We start from the raw sequence: 19775 nt of genomic DNA on the forward strand, positions 1-19775 counted from the left end.
GCAGTGATTTGCTGTGTGTGTGTGTGTGTGTGTGTGTGTGTGTGTGTGTGTGTGTGTGTGTGTGTGTGTGTGTGTGTGTGTGTGTGTGTGTGTGTGTGTGTGTGTGTGTGTGTGTGTGTGTGTGTGTGTGTGTGTGTGTGTGTGTGTGTGTGTGTGTGTGTGTGTGTGTGTGTGTGTGTGTGTGTGTGTGTGTGTGTGTGTGTGTGTGTGTGTGTGTGTGTGTGTGTGTGTGTGTGTGTGTGTGTGTGTGTGTGTGTGTGTGTGTGGTATTCTTGCAGCTATATTTGAAACTATTATTTAGTAACTGGGAATGAGCATATTTCTCTCTTGTAAATGGAGAATCAGAATCATTAGCCATTGGTCTTTATTTCTTTATTTTATAAAAGGGGCAAATGTTCTTTCTCCTTCTTTAATAGTTCTTAAATAGCAGACTTTGTCATTGTAGGGTTGACAGGCCGCATTGGTTTCCTTTCAAATCCAATGGGATTTCTCCTTTGGATTTAGGATTATTGCAGACAATCTCTGTGGCAAACAAATGTTTATGGTAATTACACGTTTTGTGCAGCGGGATCATCTCCCCATATGAACAACACTTTATATTTATTTTAAGTAAAAAGCTAACATTGGGCTATAAAGAAACTACAGCATGGTCACATGACTTCGCGTCACCGCCGCTAAGCTAAGGGTGGCTAATGTTGGGCTTAATGACATCTACAGTAGTAGTATCATTTAGACACTTAGCGTCTAAAGTGTGGGATATTTACTTATATATTTTACAAAATGTTATTCGCCTAATAAGCCCTATACATCCATTAAACCAAATGTGTAGCCTCTATATCCAAGTTGTCTTTCAGAAGTAAAATCTGCAGACAACCTCAATCTGTCACAGCAGTAGACGTCTGTGCAGCATGGGGTCACAGCCCAATACTGTGCTGATGCAGTTATAGTTGTGTCTTTCTTTGTAGTCACACTGAAAGGTTGACGTGCCCCCAGCTGACTGCCCCCTCCTCACAGGGGTCCTGCGATATCTCGCTTGTCTCCTTCCAGGCCTGAATGGGCACATTGTGCTGCTTGCTGCAGACCACTGGGTCCTCCACACACACCTGTCAGGCCATGTCCTTGGCGCCTTGGGTGCTGAGACACTCCAGAGCCCCCCGCTTCACACATGGTTATTGAACCCGGCCTGCACACACACACACCTAAAAGCAGCCGTATATGAAGAAATAAACACATGTGGTTACGCTGAAGACACAGAGACATACACAATTGAATTTCACATAAACACATGCATACACACACTCTTTCACACACTTTATTGGAAAAACCTCTCTTTCCCCATGCCAAGGTTTGATTCAGTGTGCATGTCGGCCTTAGAACTCAGAGGGTCAAGTTCCATATTTGTCAGGGTGGGTGGGGGGGGGCACAGGCCGGCACATGGAAACAGGATTGAGAAGTAAACTAGCGAAACTCGATCCACTGCCTCAATCAGCTGCACATTTTCTGCTTGAGAGTCGAGAGGGGAAGCTATGCGTGTTTTACATTAGAGCTGAAATCATAACCAACAACTTATTGTAATCAATTCATAATGTTTAAGCCAAAAACAGTTGCATGATTCAACTATTTAGTAGAAAATAAATGGCATGTCATTTAATAAATCATTGTTTTTGCTTTTTTAGAAAACATTGTTGGAGATTTAATGTGAACATTAGCTTTTAGTTGGTGCTTTTGGGTTTATAATAATTACTCATTAATATAAGATATTTGAGTCAAGTTATTGTTATAATTTTTCTTTAAAAAAAATCAAATTAATCCCATACAACTGTTTCTTGATATTGATTGATTTATATTTTATTTAAGGCAGATGCTATTTGTACCCGGGTACCCATAGCTAACAATGCTATTTACACCCGGGTGCCCGTAGCTAACAATGCTATTTACACCCGGGTGTCCATAGCTAACAATGCTATTTACACCCGGGTGACGGTGTCCATAGCTAACAATGTTATTTACACCCGGGTGTCCGTAGGTAACAATGTTATTTGAACCCGGGTGCCCGTAGGTAACAATGTTATTTGCACCTGGGTGTCCATAGCTAACAATGCTATTTACACCCGGGTGTCTGTAGCTAACAATGCTATTTACACCTGGTTGTCCATAGCTAACAATGCTATTTAGACCCGGGTGTCCGTAGCTAACAATGTTATTTACACCCTGGTGCCCGTAGCTAACAATGCTATTTACACCCGGGTGTCCAAAGCTAACAATGCTATTTACACTCGGGTGTCTGTAGCTAACAATGTTATTTACACCCGGGTGCCCGTAGGTAACAATGCTATTTGCACGCCGGGTGACCGTAGGTAACAATGTTATTTGCACCGCCGTAAATCCCCCTTTCGAGCGTAAGCGTGTCGCTTTACGGCATGAAGTGACAGTACGTTTTTTTGGGGGATGGGTGTAAATAGCCGAATAGCTGCCGTGTATCTTTTTTCACCCGAGTGCAAATCATACATCCATTTAATTAATTATAAACCACTTTTATTCGTCATGAAGTCAGCCTTTTCCCCCCCTATTTCCTTACATTTTATTGACTGAAATTCTGCTGTCTTTATACATTGAATCAACATAAACATTATACATTTATTATTCCTGTTTTGATATATATTCTTTCAAGTACATCCTCTTCCTCTCTCTGAGCACGTGTCTATGGCCTTGGCCGGTTCCTCTCTGTGGAACAAATGTACCTCTGCGTGTGGCGTTAGCATCACAGGAAAATGCTAAATGGCTCATTCTGAATGCACACAGCGTGCACCCTCATGAAGGACCTATGGTGTCAAGTCCCACTACTGTCACCCATACCATTTTCCTCTCTATTGACTTTTATGTTTTGCTACAAGGTTGGTCGTGGTGGTGGGGAATATGTATGTGTTGCAGATAAAGACGAGGCAGATTATCATAATGATATTCCCCTGTAGGCAAACAGCAGAGGGGAACCTTTCCATAAGAGCGTTTGACAGCTTGTTTTTGACGACACATTTCATGCATTTAGTATTATGGTCTGTAGACATAAAGCTTTTTTAAAATATGACTGTGAGCCGGGATATCCAGGTGAGATCAGATGTGAAATCTGGTCCTGGCTTTAGAAGCAATCTTGAAGAAAACATGATATTTGCATAAATATTCAAACACATGAGCTTGCATACACCAACCAATGAACAATTTAACTGAGGTGCCACCCTAGCTGAATGCATTATACTGGAGACCATGTGTGTGTTCAGCACTTCTCTGTTTTATGTTTCCACAGACACATGGACAAAAACATGAATACACATGCGTTCGCTACATAATTTTCCAATTAAGGCCAACTAGGGCCCTTGTATCGGGTAGTCTTAGGGGTAAGAGCTGCATTGTTTGGTGTCTCTTGTCAACGCTTCTGATTTGTATGCCGAAACAGAGTAAGAGAGAGAAATGGGGACTCTGGGAAAACATGGAAATATAATAGATGGAAATAAATATAAGGAAAATATCTATGGGAGTGTGCGCTGAGAAAATGAAGAGTCTACTGACACTAAAGAATGAGGAAGTAATATGTAAGAATGCATTATCCCGCTGCAGGTGCCAGCAGCCCCAGTCTATTGTTATCTGCTTCCCTGAATTTAATGTGACCCTGGGGGGCGAGGATGCTGCCCATGCATTATAAATGCTGCCCATTGACTTTCATTGGAAAGCCTCCCCTTCCCTCTCAATGAACAGGCCCTGACTGGCTTTGATTACTTAACTGATAATAGCAGAGCAAAGTAATTAGTGTTACATTTACATGAACAGAGGTCTTGTTTGTATTCACACTTTGATGCAGGGATGTACAGTGCAACACAGTTGTTGGAAACATACCAAAAATGTAAGTTGTAACTTATTTTTGCAATGTTATCTCATGATTCCTTTTGATATTATTGCAAATTTGCTGTAAACTAGCTATCTAACATACAATTATGAAACAGTCTAACTCTGAAGCTGCAGCGCCATTCTCCGAATGGAAGTGTTTTGGGTTGTTGTAGCGCATTGGCCCCCGTCACCATAGTGATGAGTTGTTCACTGTGGATTTTTTAAATAAATTCATATTTCTCCTTACAGTGTGTAATAGTACATTTGCTGAAAGTTATGGTTTGTTATACTAGAAGTGCAGTTTACCCCAGGGTGCAAAGACAGCCTTTATTCAGCCTGCTATTTCTCTCTGAGAGCAGCTCATTGGAGTAATCTGTGAAATAAGTAGTGGAATAACAGTACTACACTCAGGAGAATGTAGGTTACTGATTCAAGGGCGCCTCCTCTTGTAAAGATTCCTCCATTTCAATACGTTTTCAGCTCATTAGCCATATCTGCTGTGCCTTTAGCCTCTGCACACACAGGCCTGCTGTCAGTTACAGTGTCACCATCGCCGGGTCATTTAGTTTAAAGCCCTGCTCTGCCGATTACAGCTTTTGTTGTGAGCGGCCGTGACTACTGTAACGCGGGTGTTTGGGTCAGCGCTGGGCACAATAGCTTAGTTACTCTCGCTGACTTCCTCACTATTGCCTCTCTCTCTTTCTCAGCACATTTTCCACTTGGCTGATAAAATAAGCCACTCTTTCATGAGCTTTCGGCGGGCCGCGGTGCTGTGCCTCAGTAAATGCTTTTACAGAGACACACCAGGCTGTCGGCTCGGATCAGTCATACAGTGGCTGCATGCATGCACCTCGCTCCTGTTTGGTCTTTTGTCTCCTCGTACACGATTTTTGGACACACAATAAGCTGGTGCTAGAGCTGCTAATATATTTCAAGAATGCCCACAACGTTTTAGACTTGAGGCAGGAAAACTATTGTCACACCTGCCCTGTTTCTGTTCCCCTGGTCAAATTCAGGCTCCTGTACTTTCCATCATGATTAGCTTGAAACAACATGAAGTCAGAAGTTAGATAACCTGCAGCTGCAGAGAAGCAGATGGCAAGTGCAGACAATTAAATAAACTGCAAATAGATGGGGTGGGCATCCTGTAGAGCTGCACAATATGAGTCAAAGATGCGATGACATTGAATATTGCGATAACAATATCATTCTGCTGCTTCTAATACATTTCTAAAATGCAACATGTAGCTTGTTCTATTGAAAGATATTATTTCGAACATTAATTTATTTTACAAATTGAGCATTTATCTGAACACAAAAGGTACAAATAATAGTAGAATAATAGTTCAGAGATACAGTGCTTTGCACACTGTGCCACAATGAATCACTTTCAGGGTGTGAAATCAAATTTGGGTGGAAGTTCATGGCAGGGAAAGCAGGACAACCAGCCTGTGTTTCCTCACTTTGTAATTTAGAAAACAGAGAACAGTACTGTGATGCAACATCTGAAGAATAAGTAGAGAAGAGGGCCAAAGGCAAACTTTTCAAACAATTGTTTTTGTGTTAATGCTGCTTTAGACACTACCTTTTTATACATTTCTGCAAAAGGGAGTCATTTACTTGCAGATAAAGACGAGGCAGAGTTATCCGACAACACTCTTCACTTTACGTCTGAAGTAACACTGGCAGTTTTGTCCATGCCTGCAGCCTTTTCCATTAAACGATTTTTGAAAAATACTTTAAATGGCCTTTAGAAGTATGTTGATGTTGTCTTCATACAAAAACTCAATCAATGATATAAAGATTTTTCTCAAGTTTTGGATGATGCTTTGTACACTCACATTATAGTTGGTAGCATAAATGAAGGCCTCTAGCTCAATTCATGGGAGATAAATACTATTTTGATTGCAATATTTCTCAGATGAATACCAGACATGTCCCCCAAATTGTTGATCTCTATGTGTTGTTGCATTGAAACTCAAAACATTCCTGAATAACTCCACATTTCTGCTTTCATTAACGAGCATCAGTGCCCGCGATATCTCAGTGTCACATCAGGTCATCCTAACCGTGGACTTCAATAGAGCTGAGTAACTCTGGTATGAACATCCGAGAGGCTTAGAGAGCATGGTCTACATTTCTCTGGCCCTCAACTCATTGAAGATATTTAGGAATCTTCATCTGCCGCCATAACTTCCACACAGATTGTTATAAGAAGATAACTGATGTATATGTTCCTGCTCCGTCAGAGAAGCAGTGGAGATCGCTTTTGTAATATATCAATGTGTAACAAATAAAATGTGGTCCATAGCTGTGATTACTGAAAACTAGGTTTGGCCAAATGATGGAACATCGAACTGCCCAGAATATGATTTTTATTTTCTATTGTGCATGGACTTAATCTCTCTGTTTGTGCTTTTAGTTGTTGCAATATGCTTTGTGTTCTTCTCCAAACAATGTTGACCAAAATGAGCTTCAGAGTTTCCTTTGAATCGACCTCCGGCTTTCTGCCAGTCTCACATCTGATCAGACATGACGAAGAGCAGATTTGAAGAAGCACTTGTTCAGAAGCCAAGATTATTTGGTCATAGTTCGAGACGATTTATTTGACTCTTTTTGCTCATCTTTAAAGCATGTGCTTCTAAAATATGTTAACAGGCAACCCTGATAGGTTAGAGTACAATCATATTTGTCCAATTCTGCTAATAAAATATCTAGTTAATTTGCATAGTGTACACAGCACTACTGATTATTCTTTTTAATTTTGGCTTATTATTCATGACCCTAACCTGCTCTGTGGACGCCTCAATTACTCTGCTGCTCATCGCTGTTATGATTGAAGTTGAGATTTAATTATCAACATGTGAAGATAGCTTGCATCACAATAATGAAAGAGAGAGAGGTGGCATGTTTTTCCGCGAAGGTGGTGTGGAAGAAACGTGCTATTTTATTTCCACTCAATACAATTTGAATGTTCCTGCGTTTATGTAGCTCATTAAATCAGCCGTAATGAAAGTGAACCTGTGCACAGTGGCATCAGAGCAGTAGCAAAGGTTTCTATTGAATATGAGGAGGAAGAGAGAAAGTGGCACAGAAAAAGAAAGATGGAGAGAGTAAAATGTGAGTGTGGGACAACGAGGCACGTTAAAGGTGACGAGGGAGGGCAGTCATCAAAATGCTAATGTTGCATGGGATATTTACTGCAGAGTGTTAATGCAGTTTAAAACAGGCTCTTTGTCCTGCAGCCCCGGTTGGGCTCTAATAAATCAGCCGTTAAAAGCTGATGTGACCTGAATAGCTCTACATACAGCCGCTCTATCGCCCACTGAGAGGCAGACAACAGCTGAAACATTTATGAGAAGATGCCACTTAATGCTGGAAGACCCAGAACAGACTAAAATATGGTGTTTGTGTGAGATGCCACTTTGATTACTAAGACTTCTGGCATTGATAAGTCATATATCTTTTAGTTCTTCACAGTTGATTTATGTCATGGTTGTGCACAGGCCCATTAACGATGACTCTAAGTCATGATCGCAGACATTAGAAGTTCTTCCTGCCAAGACTTGATTTCCTTATTTATGGACACTTTCTTTGTAGGGATATGTTTTGCCGCAAAGCAAACATATCTTATCGTGAACATTTTTACCAATATTGCAAATCAATTGAATGTAGGAAAAACAGATTGATTTGTGTCATGGTTGTGCACAAGCCTTGTTCAGTAATTATGTCAACAAGGAAGTTAACTTTAAGTCAGACATTAAAAGTAGTACTTCCTGCTGAACTGTCCTGCATTTTACTTGCATCAATATGTCAGTTGCACTAGTTTCTGTGTGTCTTAAAGAGGCCCCATTGTGCTTTTGGGTGGTATTCCCTTTTCTGTAGTGTGTTCTATTGGCTTGTGTGCATGTAGATGGTCTGCTAAGGGTACAATCCCAAAGCTCAATTCAGACGGAGTTTCTCCCAGTCTCCCCCACACACTCTCTGGAGGAGACTTCATATGGACTGATATTGGACAGAAATATATTTCTTGCAACATTCTACCCATTTGTATCACAAATTAATAAAAATGAGCAAATATAAAGACCATTTCACCAGTCTGCAGCATCGTAACATTTCATTTATTCATGGAATTTCATCGCATATGTTGCCTTTATTATCTATTACACCTCTTACGTTATGAAAATGTTCATCATGTTTTACTGAAACAAACCTTCTTCCTCTCTGTTTCCTTCAGGATCGAGCATGCTTTGACTATCTGGAATGTGATATTGCCTGGAGAACACTCAAGAAGCAACAAGGTATGTCACTTCTTTTGAATGAACATCTCTGAGGACACGTCCCCCCTCGACACATAGCAGTAATGAAGGGCATTCATGTGGTCCAATCATGCGGCTTCTTCGTTGTGTGCTATGGGATGTTTATGAAAATGATTCATGAGAGGTACTCCTTTCAGTATGCAAATCTGTGGGACATCACTCTGAGCCTTTTGATTTCTGCCGCCAGCGATGAGGAGGGTTTTTGGTCGGTAACCATACGTATCCGTGTTTGGATTTCATTCCCTGATGCAAATGATGTTTTCAGTGTAATCATGCAAAAGCACAGCTGGCTTCCATTCCTCTAAACCTCAAGTCTCTTGCTTTGTGCACACACACACACAGACACACACGCACACGCACACGCACACGCACACGCACACGCACCTACACCTCATAACCACAGACACCTTCACGCACCAAGATTATTTTCCTCTGTTTGTCATTGTTGTCTTCTGCAGCCCTGTGTTTGCTCTCTGCTGCTGCCACTTATCCTCTTCCCCTTTCCCTCTCTCACATGCCAGCTGACGCCCTCCTCGCCTCCTCCTGTCGATAAACACACACACACACACACACACACACACACACACACACACACACACACACACACACACACACACACACACACACACACACACACACACACACACACACACACACACACACACACACACACACACACACACACACACACACACACACACACACACACACACACACACACACACACACACACACACACACACTTCCCTCCACATTGAATGGAGCCACTAGCCTCACCGCCTCCTGTGGTGAGCCTGGATTGAATCCAATTAGGGAGATTGTTTACCCTCCTGAGTTTACTGGTGGGCCCCTCCTCTCCCTCCCTGCCTCCCTTCCTCACACACACAAACACACACAAACAAACACTCACACACACCATCCAGTTTCAGTTACATCTAACTCAATACTTTCCTCTTTCCCCGCTGCAGTGCAGATTATTTTATGTTCATATTTCCCTCTCGAGCTCTTGTTGATATTATTTTACAACACTATGCAACAAGATTAATGCATGAAACCCAGTGCGGTGGGAGAATGTGTCTCATATCACCTTTTTGATGAGGCCTCTGGGACTCATATCCTCTATATGATGGGACGGGAGATTTCAGAGGAGAGTAATTGGGAACCATAATCCCAGAAACTACACACACATCCCAGGATTATCCCTGTTTTTAGAATTAATTTCCCAATTCCCTTGCACAAAGAAAGGACAGTAAATGTTGCTGACATGGGAGTAATGGTCACATTAGTTGCAAGGTGAAAATAGAGTAGTTCTGTCATCTGAATAACATTGAGAGCAGCGGGCGATATCCGCGCGTGGCGCTTGCTCGTGCTTTTCCGATAGAAGGCGTAAATCTGCTGCAGACATAATGGCCTTGCTCTCTTTTTCTGCAGAAACACCCGCTGCTTCCCTGCAGATGTCCCGCTGTGTGACTGTGTACCGCTGCTGCTCAGAAATCAGATACTGTATTAGTGCTGAAAGATGTCAAATGAATTAAAAGCTGCAGTTCGCTTTGATGATAAATATCCTAATGCAGCCCAGCATGGAGTTACTGCCTTCATTTGACGCACCTCGTTTTGCTTAATGTGTGGTCACTTTAGATTAAGTGTAATCTACTTCAGAGAGGAGGAAAACTCCTGGATTTAAAAGCACAATATTTTGATATGGTACTATGGATCAAAGGGTTAGGCAGGATAGGACGTAATTAAGATATGCAAGATATGTTTTTTGAATATCCAGAGTGTCTCAACCTCAGCTCCTCCTCCGAATGCTTTGCATACCCATCCTGGCTGCACACAGCCTCAGGCATTCAGGTTAGTTTGACCATAATGTCCTGTGATGACATGAGTTTGGTTCTGTTATCTTAAAGCCCTGCAGTCTGTTTGCACAGTGAGATCCTGCCGGGGCTTGATGCAAAGCGTTTCATTTGAATGGAGAGGGAGGGAGTGAAGCCTTTTTGGCCGTTGTCAGCAGTGTTCCTGACTTTGTGCAGCTTTTGTTGTTGTGTTGCTGTTTCTGGGGAAACTAGACGGGCTCGGGGAGACCGGACAAGGCAGCAGAACCCTCTAAATAACCACATTATTTCAATGGCACACATTGCTGGTAATGTGTGCCCCTCTAAACTGTTGTCTTAACAACTGTTGGATACTTGCTCAGACATGTTGGTGGTCCCAAAAGACAGAGAGTTCGCGGGGACATTCACGTCCTTAGTTTTGAGCGGCTGTAAAGGAATCAGTGTTGTTGAGGGGGATATATAGATGTGTGTGGTTTTAAATGGTCATTAGACTGCTTCTCCAGTCTTTACAACCCCTCATCGTGCCTTTTACATATACAAGTCAGCATTCACACACATTCATACAGAGGGGCCACCTGCTTAGGGAGACTAACATTCATGCACATGTCGGCAGGCATGTGTACATGTGAATTAAATGTTCACGAACGCTGTTAAATGTGATGTTTACAGAGACGCACTTCAACATTCTGCACCTCATCCAATGCAATATTCATGTGTTCAGTGACCCTGCATTATCGTCGTTAAATGCAGCCATGCATTTTTAAATCCTGTAAATTGTGTATCTCACTTAGGAATATTAATATTCAGTGCTAAGAGAGGATTTCACACGCACACACAAGTGTAACAATTCAGCTGGAGATGATTTAAAAGTTAACAGAGGTTTAACTAATTAAGGGAAATTAACCTTTCTTTCCCAAAGAGTTTCTCTCACCTTTGTCTATTTAATTAATTTTTATTCACAACACAATCAGCCCACCAGTTATAGGTTTCAATCTGTTGTTTAATGCTTGCAAAAGATGGAGGGTAAGAAATGCAAATCTCTCAATTAAGCCCCGCAAAGAAAAACCTCTGCATGTTTTTGAAGTGCTGGTAGATTAGCTTTGGACAGAGTCATGCTAACCTAAACAAACACAATTTAGCTGAAACATTTAACACACAGGTGGGAAAATGTAATTCCTTTTAATAATGATGATTATGTTGCGTTTATTTAAAAATACACTTGTTTCTTCTGTAACTGTTCTGGAAGACAAACAGAGCCTAGAACACGACTGAAGTGCAGTTCCTTCCATCAAAAAGATGCCCTGTGCCTGAAAACAGCAAACATTGGTGCGCACATGAAGTAAATCCAAGTTTAAGTAGTGACTGAATTGTGTAATGTGGTAACTAGATGTCAGAGAGAAGAGAGTGAAGCCTGAACATTGTTATTCCAGTGTCACCGTCTCCTCAGTCCCAGAGGGCGATGCAGGTGAATGCTTCACGAGGCTGGATATGTTGAGACTCTTCCTCACGCTGTGCCCTCAAAGTGTGACAGAGAAATATACGTTGAATTTGGACAGAGCTATTTCAGGATGAGACGGGGTTTGTAGGATGTTAGGACAAGAGTGTTGTCATGTGGCCGTCTGCTCTCCTGATACCTGCCCTGACAGTTTGTGTGTCTCAATAAAACAACATCCTGACAGCCCAGCAGCATCTTCCTCTTCCTCCTGTGCCCCCTCCTCTCCCTGACCATCTATGCCGACGTTAACGAATAGTACGATCTGTTGATGACAATTCAATCCTGCTCACGCTGCACTGGATATCATCTGACATGACAGAAGAGTCCAAAGCAGCCCTCATTTGAAAGACACCGATGCTATGTGAGCTCCGAGGCATTGTGTTTGAGATATGATGAGTGGAAATCTCCATTTGCTGCTGCACATTGATGTGGAGGAAGCTTCAGAGATGCTTCAAGTCCAGGGAGATGAGCCTCTAACCTGCAGAGTTCTTCCTCTTTGGTGTCTCTTTTGAACTGCGTGTGCACCCTGTCCAAGGCTTTAGCTGCAGCGAGGTGTGCGGCTCTAATCAGCCGTGTTTGATGTGCAGAGGCTTTGCAGAGGAAACCGAGATCTCTCAGGACATTAAGGGTAGAGGAGAGGAAGAAATGACTGCTGGTCTTTTTATAGAGGATCACTCCATCTTGTCCTTTTTAGCTCACTCAGTAGTTCTCCCCCCCCCCCCCCCCCCCCTCCTGGACACTGATTCTGTCTCTCAACAACACCAAGGCCACTTCCTTCACTTTGGCGACGAACCTGTCTGGCTCGTAGCTGAATATGACTCAGAAGGTGTGTGTGGTCCTCTCATTCTGGCAGGTATAGAAAAGCATGAGCCCAGGAGAAGTGACAGAGACAGATGAATAATGATTGCACATGCTTTCCTTTGTGGAGGCTGAGGAGGCCGTGACATGCCCTTTCTTCGTTTTCCTTTTCCATTTCCTCCCACCCTTTTGGCTAGTACCTGTGAAATCAGACATCCGTCTGTGCCCGTCAAAAAATAACCCACATGCTACCACTCTGCCAGTGGCTGTCGGGGGTTCAGCGGCTGACAAGCAGCGCGCACGTCGAGTTAATCAGAAGTTGTCAACTCGGAGCTGCGTCTGCTCTGACTGTGTGTTCTGTGTTCGCTCTGCTCCGTCACAGCTTTGGCTGCAGTGTAGGTGTGCTAATGGCCTCTTTATCAACAGGGATCATTAAATAATGCCCTGCGACTGCATATTTGGCAGCAAAATTGTTGTTTAGCAGAGGAAAAATGGAGACACAGGTAGATAATGGGTGCTTGTTGTGTCTGCCAGCCCAGTTTAGTGATGGAGCACTTTCATACACCTTCATGACCTCTTATGATTATACATCATATTCAAGTACATTGGCCGCTGTTCCTTTTTACATATTCCCAGATGGTTTATGAAAATGTAATTTGCATATTTGCTCTTACACATGCATGCTTTGCTCCTTCGCCTGTCTTATAAAAACACGAGCAGAGGAGTTATTGATTTGCATATGGGTGAAGCGGCGAGCCCCTCCCTGCTGTCGGTGTGCATGTGAGGATCCCAAAGGTGCCATCACACCCGTCTGTCCTTTTTACGGTGGCTCTAAAGCGCGGACAGGGGATGCAATCTGTTCGGCCCTCCCTTGAATTTACATCCACGGCCTGGCAATAAATGCTGCAATTTATGACTTACTTTTTAATTAGAAATAATGTCTTGTAGAGTTTAAGTGATGGATGGTTTAATCAATATATAGACTGTGGCTGGGCCCGGTGATGAACGCGGTTATTGACAGCCTGCAGAGTAGCCTAACTTAACACTTTGTCTCTCAGAGAAATATGTCGTGTTTTGCTTGGCCGTGGAAACTTTCTTCATTCTTCCTCTTTCCATCTTACTGTCTCCAGCTCCTCCGTCAACACTTTTTCTCAACAGCCAATGTTTTCTCCCGAATGAATCAACCTCCCCTGTCAAGCTGCATTTAGGCAATTACTTCACCTCAGTGAAAGCCCATTGTGTAGCGTGCCACATTCACTCAGGTTAAAATGAAATAAAGGCTGCAGTAGAGTACTGTGATAAGTTGAGGAAATGTAATTCTCAAATAGGTAGAGATTGTTTTTAAATGGGGAAAGCAATTCCTTTTAGAGGAAAAGGGGTGAGCAGAAAGGATTTTCGAGTAGAATAATTAAATAGGAATCAAGTCAATGGGATTTGTTCCTGGCGCTGTGGATGATTGCTAATTCAGCAGGGATGGATTTATGGCACTTGACGACTGAAGTTCCATTTTGTCACTTGTGGCTTATTGTGAAGTGCTCAGACAGGAATATGCAGGACTCAGTGAGGCTTTTTAATTGACCAGACAATACCAAATACCCACAGACATGGAAAATGAGTTTTAAAAATATTCATGACACTTTAAATGTTGTTAATTTAAACACAGAGGTCAAAGTTATAGTAAAAACAAAAGGTATGGCTTTGCGAATATAGGACCTAAGTTTGTTCAGTTGAGTTGCCACAACTTAGTGGTTAGGTTAAGAAAAAACGCCTTATTTCGGGTTTAAATACATTGGACCGACCCGTTCCATAGTAAATCAAGTTGATAGTTATAGATAACAGAGCTGCAACGTGATGCTTCATGCAGACCACCTACATCAAAGGCATATATTCTTGCCAGTTCAACCGCAATACCTTTTTTTCTCATTGATTAGTGTTGCATTCACTGCCCGGTGCAGGTAGAGGTCGTCGTAATGACTCCACGCTTTGTGTTCTTGCTCTCATGAATGACATGGATCCCAAGCTATGCAGCGTCTCTCTGGTCAATGGTTAATTGTTCTGCGGCAACTCAAAGCATCCAGGCTCTGTTGCAACTGACCGCGCTCCTGTAGATCCTGACCTGGGTATGTTTTCCTCCTCCACCCCCCGCCCCCCCCCCCCCCCCCCCCCCCCCCCCCATGCTCATTTCCACTCTCCATTCCCTCACTGTGCTGGCATGTCTTAGCTTATCTGCCTCCTTTGTGCAACATAAGCTTGTAGATAAGCAGTATATTGGGCCGGGTTACTCATGTTTGTCTTGTTCATTCATCAGAATCCTCTAATTCCCCGCAGAAACCTTTTTCCCAGACTGCAGGTGGCCCATGTTGTAACACAGAGGGCACGCCTGATCTCTCCTGAGCAAACAGAGACATTTACTCACCACTGAAGCTTTTGTGTTCCCCACCAATGACGGTAATGCCCCGATATGTACGAGTGTACACATGACTAATCTCGGAGGCGGTGTAAAAACATGCCTCTGATGGGTACGAAGCTTTAACCAAGATTAGCTATGAAGTCGGGAATTTTCCTCCTCCTTACTGGTGGTTGACAGATAGGTGGCATGCACAGAATAAACAAAATCCCCTAACAGTGGTTACCCATAAGCCCCAGAGTCCACAGGTGTTTCCAGCTGCAGGAGGCTTTAGGTTGTCTTTTTTCAGACCATGACCCAGATCTTTCAGTAATGACACATGGTACAGTAACTTAGTAAGAGAAATCCCCCGAGACTCCGTCCTGCAGGGTCATTGCGGACCAAGAACTCTGTGCTGCCCAGTTAATTAGGAATTACAACGTGGCGCGACCCTCGGTATGTTCTCCATGGTCAGAATAATGAACACCCAGAAAAAAAGAAAATTGATTTGGCTTCTGCACAAGTCATTCTATTAAGACTTTATAATTACACACGGACATTTCTTCATGGTCTTTCAATAAGAAAGTCTAATTCATTCGATGAATGTGCAGCAATTTAAGGGCATGATGTAGTGTTGTAATTTGACATGTGATATACACTGCAAATGTTTTTATCACTGATCAGAATAAACGCAATCATACCCAGTGCCAACGAAATCATTTGCAAACCAATTTAACTCTCCTCGCTTTTCCTATTAATTAAATTGCTGCAATATAATAATTTCTCCTGATTGTTTGGCACCAGTCCTTAATTCTATTAAGCAACTTATCGAGTAGCATATTGAACAAATGCACAGCTTTTATATTGTTTACTGTAGATCATGAGAAAGCAAGAGAAATAAAGTATGCGGATAATGCAAGAGAAATAGACTTGTTGATGTTGTTTGGGTTCAGCATTTATCCTTCCTGGTGAAATCTTTGTTGCCTGGTTTTTATCTAGCATTTATTTTGCATTTTCAAAATATAGAAAGTGTGCTGTTTGTGTATTGAGAGAGGAATCCAGAACAGGTGGAGCGTGGGCTCTACGGCTAAAAATACAGACCCTGAAAATTACATAAACATTTACTGTTGAGAAAGAAATAAATCCAATTGAACCTATAATTCTCATATTGCTTTTCCGCAGCAGCTGGTGCGTTCACGTGTACCGCTGCTGATTTGAACATTCTCCCCGTGTATTTCCTCCCGTCTGCCATATCATAATCATTTGGCCCGGTGCCTCCGTTGGAATTGTTGCATTGTCACACCCTGAGCAGGTAGAGCGTGATGCATCTGCTCACAGGCCGCATTATTTTATCAGCTGCATGAGCGGGTCACAGTGTGGTGCAGAGGGTGGTGGTGGTATTGGTGGTGTCCCCCTCCCCCCCCCCCCCCCGTGTCTGTCTGTGTTGGCAGCGACTACGCCCTGGTACACACCGTCCCTCGATGGAGTCTGGCAGGCGAGTGAGTCATCTTCCCGTCACAGGTGGAGGAAGTACAGCAGCGGGATTGGCGATCCAAAAGGTGGCGTCTGGCCCGCTGCTCAGGAAACGGTTTGGCTAGTGTCTACTGGAAATGAGGATATGTCCCTGCATGAGAGGAAATGTAGCCATGCAAGTTTGTATTTCTCTCTACCAAGAGAAAAGGGATTTGAAGATGATATCAGGGTTGCACAATTTCTAAAAAATAACTAGTTTTGACAATTGCAATATTGGAGGCATTGATGCTTTTTGCATTACAGTGTTATTCACATTATCTTTGAAGGATTTGCACCCTACAAATATTTGTTTATGTCTGTGGAAAAATATTGAAAGCAGGGGATATCTCTGCACCTCCACAAAATTGTATTCAACATTTTATTACCACATATTTAGCCTTTGACAAATGGTGTGCTTCTTGCAATTTGAATACTGCACTAGTCCATGTTGAAATAAATTGTGTTGCCTTAGAGTAAATCCACGTTTCTAAATGCATGTATCAGCAGTCTGCTTATATGTTGGTGCGCATCTTAGCCCTTCTGGTTTGTGTGCACTTGTATTTCTCGCTGTGTGTGTGAGTGCTTCTCCTGCACTTGGTGTGTGTTTGAGAGGCTGTTTCATCCGAGCTCTTGGAGGAAGGTGTTTGCGAGGGCCGCTGATCAAAGCCACGGTCCTCGGGGCCAACAAGGGCCCGGCGCGAGCAGCAGATGTTTCCCGTCTCTGTTAAAGCTATTCTTATTTAACTAGCGCTGGCTAATGGCCCCCGCCGGTGTCGAATGCACCGGATCGCTTTCTTCTCCCTTTGTGTGCAGAACATGGGACAGAACAGAAAACGCCCGGGATATCTTGTTCCTCTCTAACACTCTCTTTGTGCTCCTCTGTGCCCAAAAATCCCTTTCACAGTAATTGGGTGTGAATGAAACACTTGCGCTCGCCTATTGTCTAAAGTATAGTGTTGCATTCAGGGCCAGTGGTTGAACAAGCCAAGAGAGGTGGCAGAAAACTGGGTAAGAGGAGGGGGGGTCGTGGGGAGTGTTGTGCAAGTGAAAGGGGATCAAGGACAGTGTGTGTAGTAAATTAGAAATAACTGTCAGAATTGTAGCTTGCTGAATGGGGCAAAAGAAGGCAAGACGAAGACCTTCAAGAACAGAAGGGGTTCTCAGACAGTTTGCAAACTGGAATACAAAGTGGACAGGCATGTTAGTTTGAAGAGAAACGGAGCTCTTCTTCATGCTGCATGCAGGAGATTGATTGAGAGATTCGGTGGGTCTAATTGTGCTGTACCATCTGCCCAAGTTACAGAAGCTGCCAGCCGTGTGACAGCTTCCAACAGGCTCACTGACGAGCAGATGTGTGTGTGTGTGTGTGTGTGTGTGTGTGTGTGTGTGTGTGTGTGTGTGTGTGTGTGTGTGTGTGTGTGTGTGTGTGTGTGTGTGTGTGTGTGTGTGTGTGTGTGTGTGTGTGTGTGTGTGTGTGTGTGTGTGTGTGTGTGTGTGTGTGTGTGTGTGTGTGTGTGTGTGTGTGTGTGTGTGTGTGTGTGTGTGTGTGTGTGTGTGTGTGTGTGTGTGTGTGTGTGTGTGTGTGTGTGGGGGGTGTGTGTGTGTTAAAGCATGTCACGTTTTTTTATGGAATTAAGACAAGATTTCCCGCACATTGTGAAATTCCCTTTATATCATAATTAAACCCTTTATTTGTGGCATTTTCTTCTGTATTTTGTTATTTGTTGCTGTCAGTATTGCTATTGATATAACAGCCTGACAAATGTCATAGGCACGGCATCAATTTACATAAATCAATTAGGCATTTTTTCACTTGAGCAATGAAACAGATCGCCAGTGGAATCAAACAAACAAATTCTCTGCTCAAAACAAGCATACTAATTCATCCAGGACATTCATTGGATATTCACTGAGAGGGCCGGGAGGGAATGTTTTCTTTAATACAATAAAGAAAATCCTATTTGTCAGAAAATATAAATGAATCCCCTGAGGTTCATAATTGGGGTTTTGAGGAAATGTCCAACATTTTCTTAATTGATTGTGTGAAAAATGTAGTTGTTTGTTTTGATCAATTTAACGTAATTGGGTATCACGGTATCTCAATTTATAAGTGTATCACTTTATGAGCTCATTGCGAGAAGACTTAAATAAGATAGACACCGCTCTCATGTGTGGTTTCTTCTCAGGAAGTTTTCCAAAATGCTATTTTTCTTTTTGGAAGACATTTAAACTGAAAATGACCGTCTTCTTCCCAAACGAATAATGTCACTGTTCCTAACATATTGAAATATAAGAAAGTGTTTAAATCTGGTATAAAACATCATGTTTATTATTATTTACTGGGATGCATTTTGATTAGATTAGTCTTTATTGTCTTATACAAGTACACCGAAATGCAGTTTGCATCAAATCAGAAAGTGCAAGGCGTAAATAAGGTGCAGATGAGGTTACATTATATACACATATGTGGGTTTACAGAAGATGCATGTGATTCATATTTGTATAAATTTGAAATATATACAAATTGAAAGATAAATAAATAAAAAGGCGCGGGTGCTGGCAGGCCATTTTGACCGATAAGATGCAGGGTTTAAGGAGTTGAATGAAGTTGTAAAACATGCAGACAGGTAATGTGGACACACACTTTGCTTTACCATCCACTCTGTAGTGTAAACAGCAAACTAAATGAAGCTGTTTGAAATTGGACCTCTCTATGTTGCCAAGGGGGGACAGCGGATTAGCTAATAAGGTTATTGCATTTGCATACGAAATCACTAACAAACATCCGTCTGCTGCGTGTCCATGCCAGCGGTGAGATTTAGCGTTCCTCATACTCTGTCTGATTGAACCTACCATTAGTATTATTACTATAATGCATTACTGATAAAAGCTGAAATATGCAGATCTTTTTTTATTTACATAAAAGACGCCTAAAACCAAGGCTATTTAATCATTTCAAGATTTCCATTCACTGCTACCTCTAACATCCTTCTGAACTCGGCTGTCCCCAGCGTGAAACGTTTACAGCCTTTTCATTGAGTTATCAAGCCGCAGTATCTCTAGCAAAATGAACATTACACAGATACCTTGTAAATGTCTAACAGTGATGCTAAACCACTAAACATGACAATAAAGTAATGGACTGTTAATTTACATGCAGAGCGAGGGATTTCACTGGTTGAGACGCTGCAGATGATGCTAACAAAGTGACAGACAGAGCTTCGGTTCTTAAAGTAGGACATGAAATATATTTAAAGAAAGAAAAATAAGTGAAAAGTTCCGTCAGACATTGACATATTTCTGGACTTTTGTTCCTTCCGCAGCCGCGTCTCTTGCCTTTTGATTTGGCCGCAGATGACAGGGGGACATTGGCATGTGTTTCATATTCTGCATACTCATATCCCCAAGCCCCTCCAGTCATTATTATTCAGTAGATGCACTGTTTGGCACAAGGACAAATGTTTGCATAATTTATGTAAGGCCGTCATCAATTTTTGAAAAACGTCCCCGGTCTTTTCTCGTAAATAGATCAGCCTGGACGTTAAAACAGCCGC

General features: G+C 42.4%; 1 protein-coding gene across 24 annotated transcripts in view; it reads left to right on the top strand.

Annotated features, from left to right (window-relative positions):
• LOC307031165 (adhesion G protein-coupled receptor L3) overlaps positions 1–19775 on the top strand; it is a 183693-nt gene that overhangs the window by 12506 nt on the left and 151412 nt on the right. For all 24 annotated transcript variants that reach the window (XM_079668007.1, XM_079667996.1, XM_079668013.1 and 21 more), the window contains exon 2: positions 8117–8180. The gene's annotated coding sequence lies outside the window, so the exon portion shown is untranslated. The remainder of the gene's footprint in view (positions 1–8116; positions 8181–19775) is intronic.

Source organism: Notothenia rossii (assembly GCF_949606895.1).
Source record: "Notothenia rossii genome assembly, chromosome: 3".
Taxonomy (NCBI): domain Eukaryota; kingdom Metazoa; phylum Chordata; class Actinopteri; order Perciformes; family Nototheniidae; genus Notothenia; species Notothenia rossii.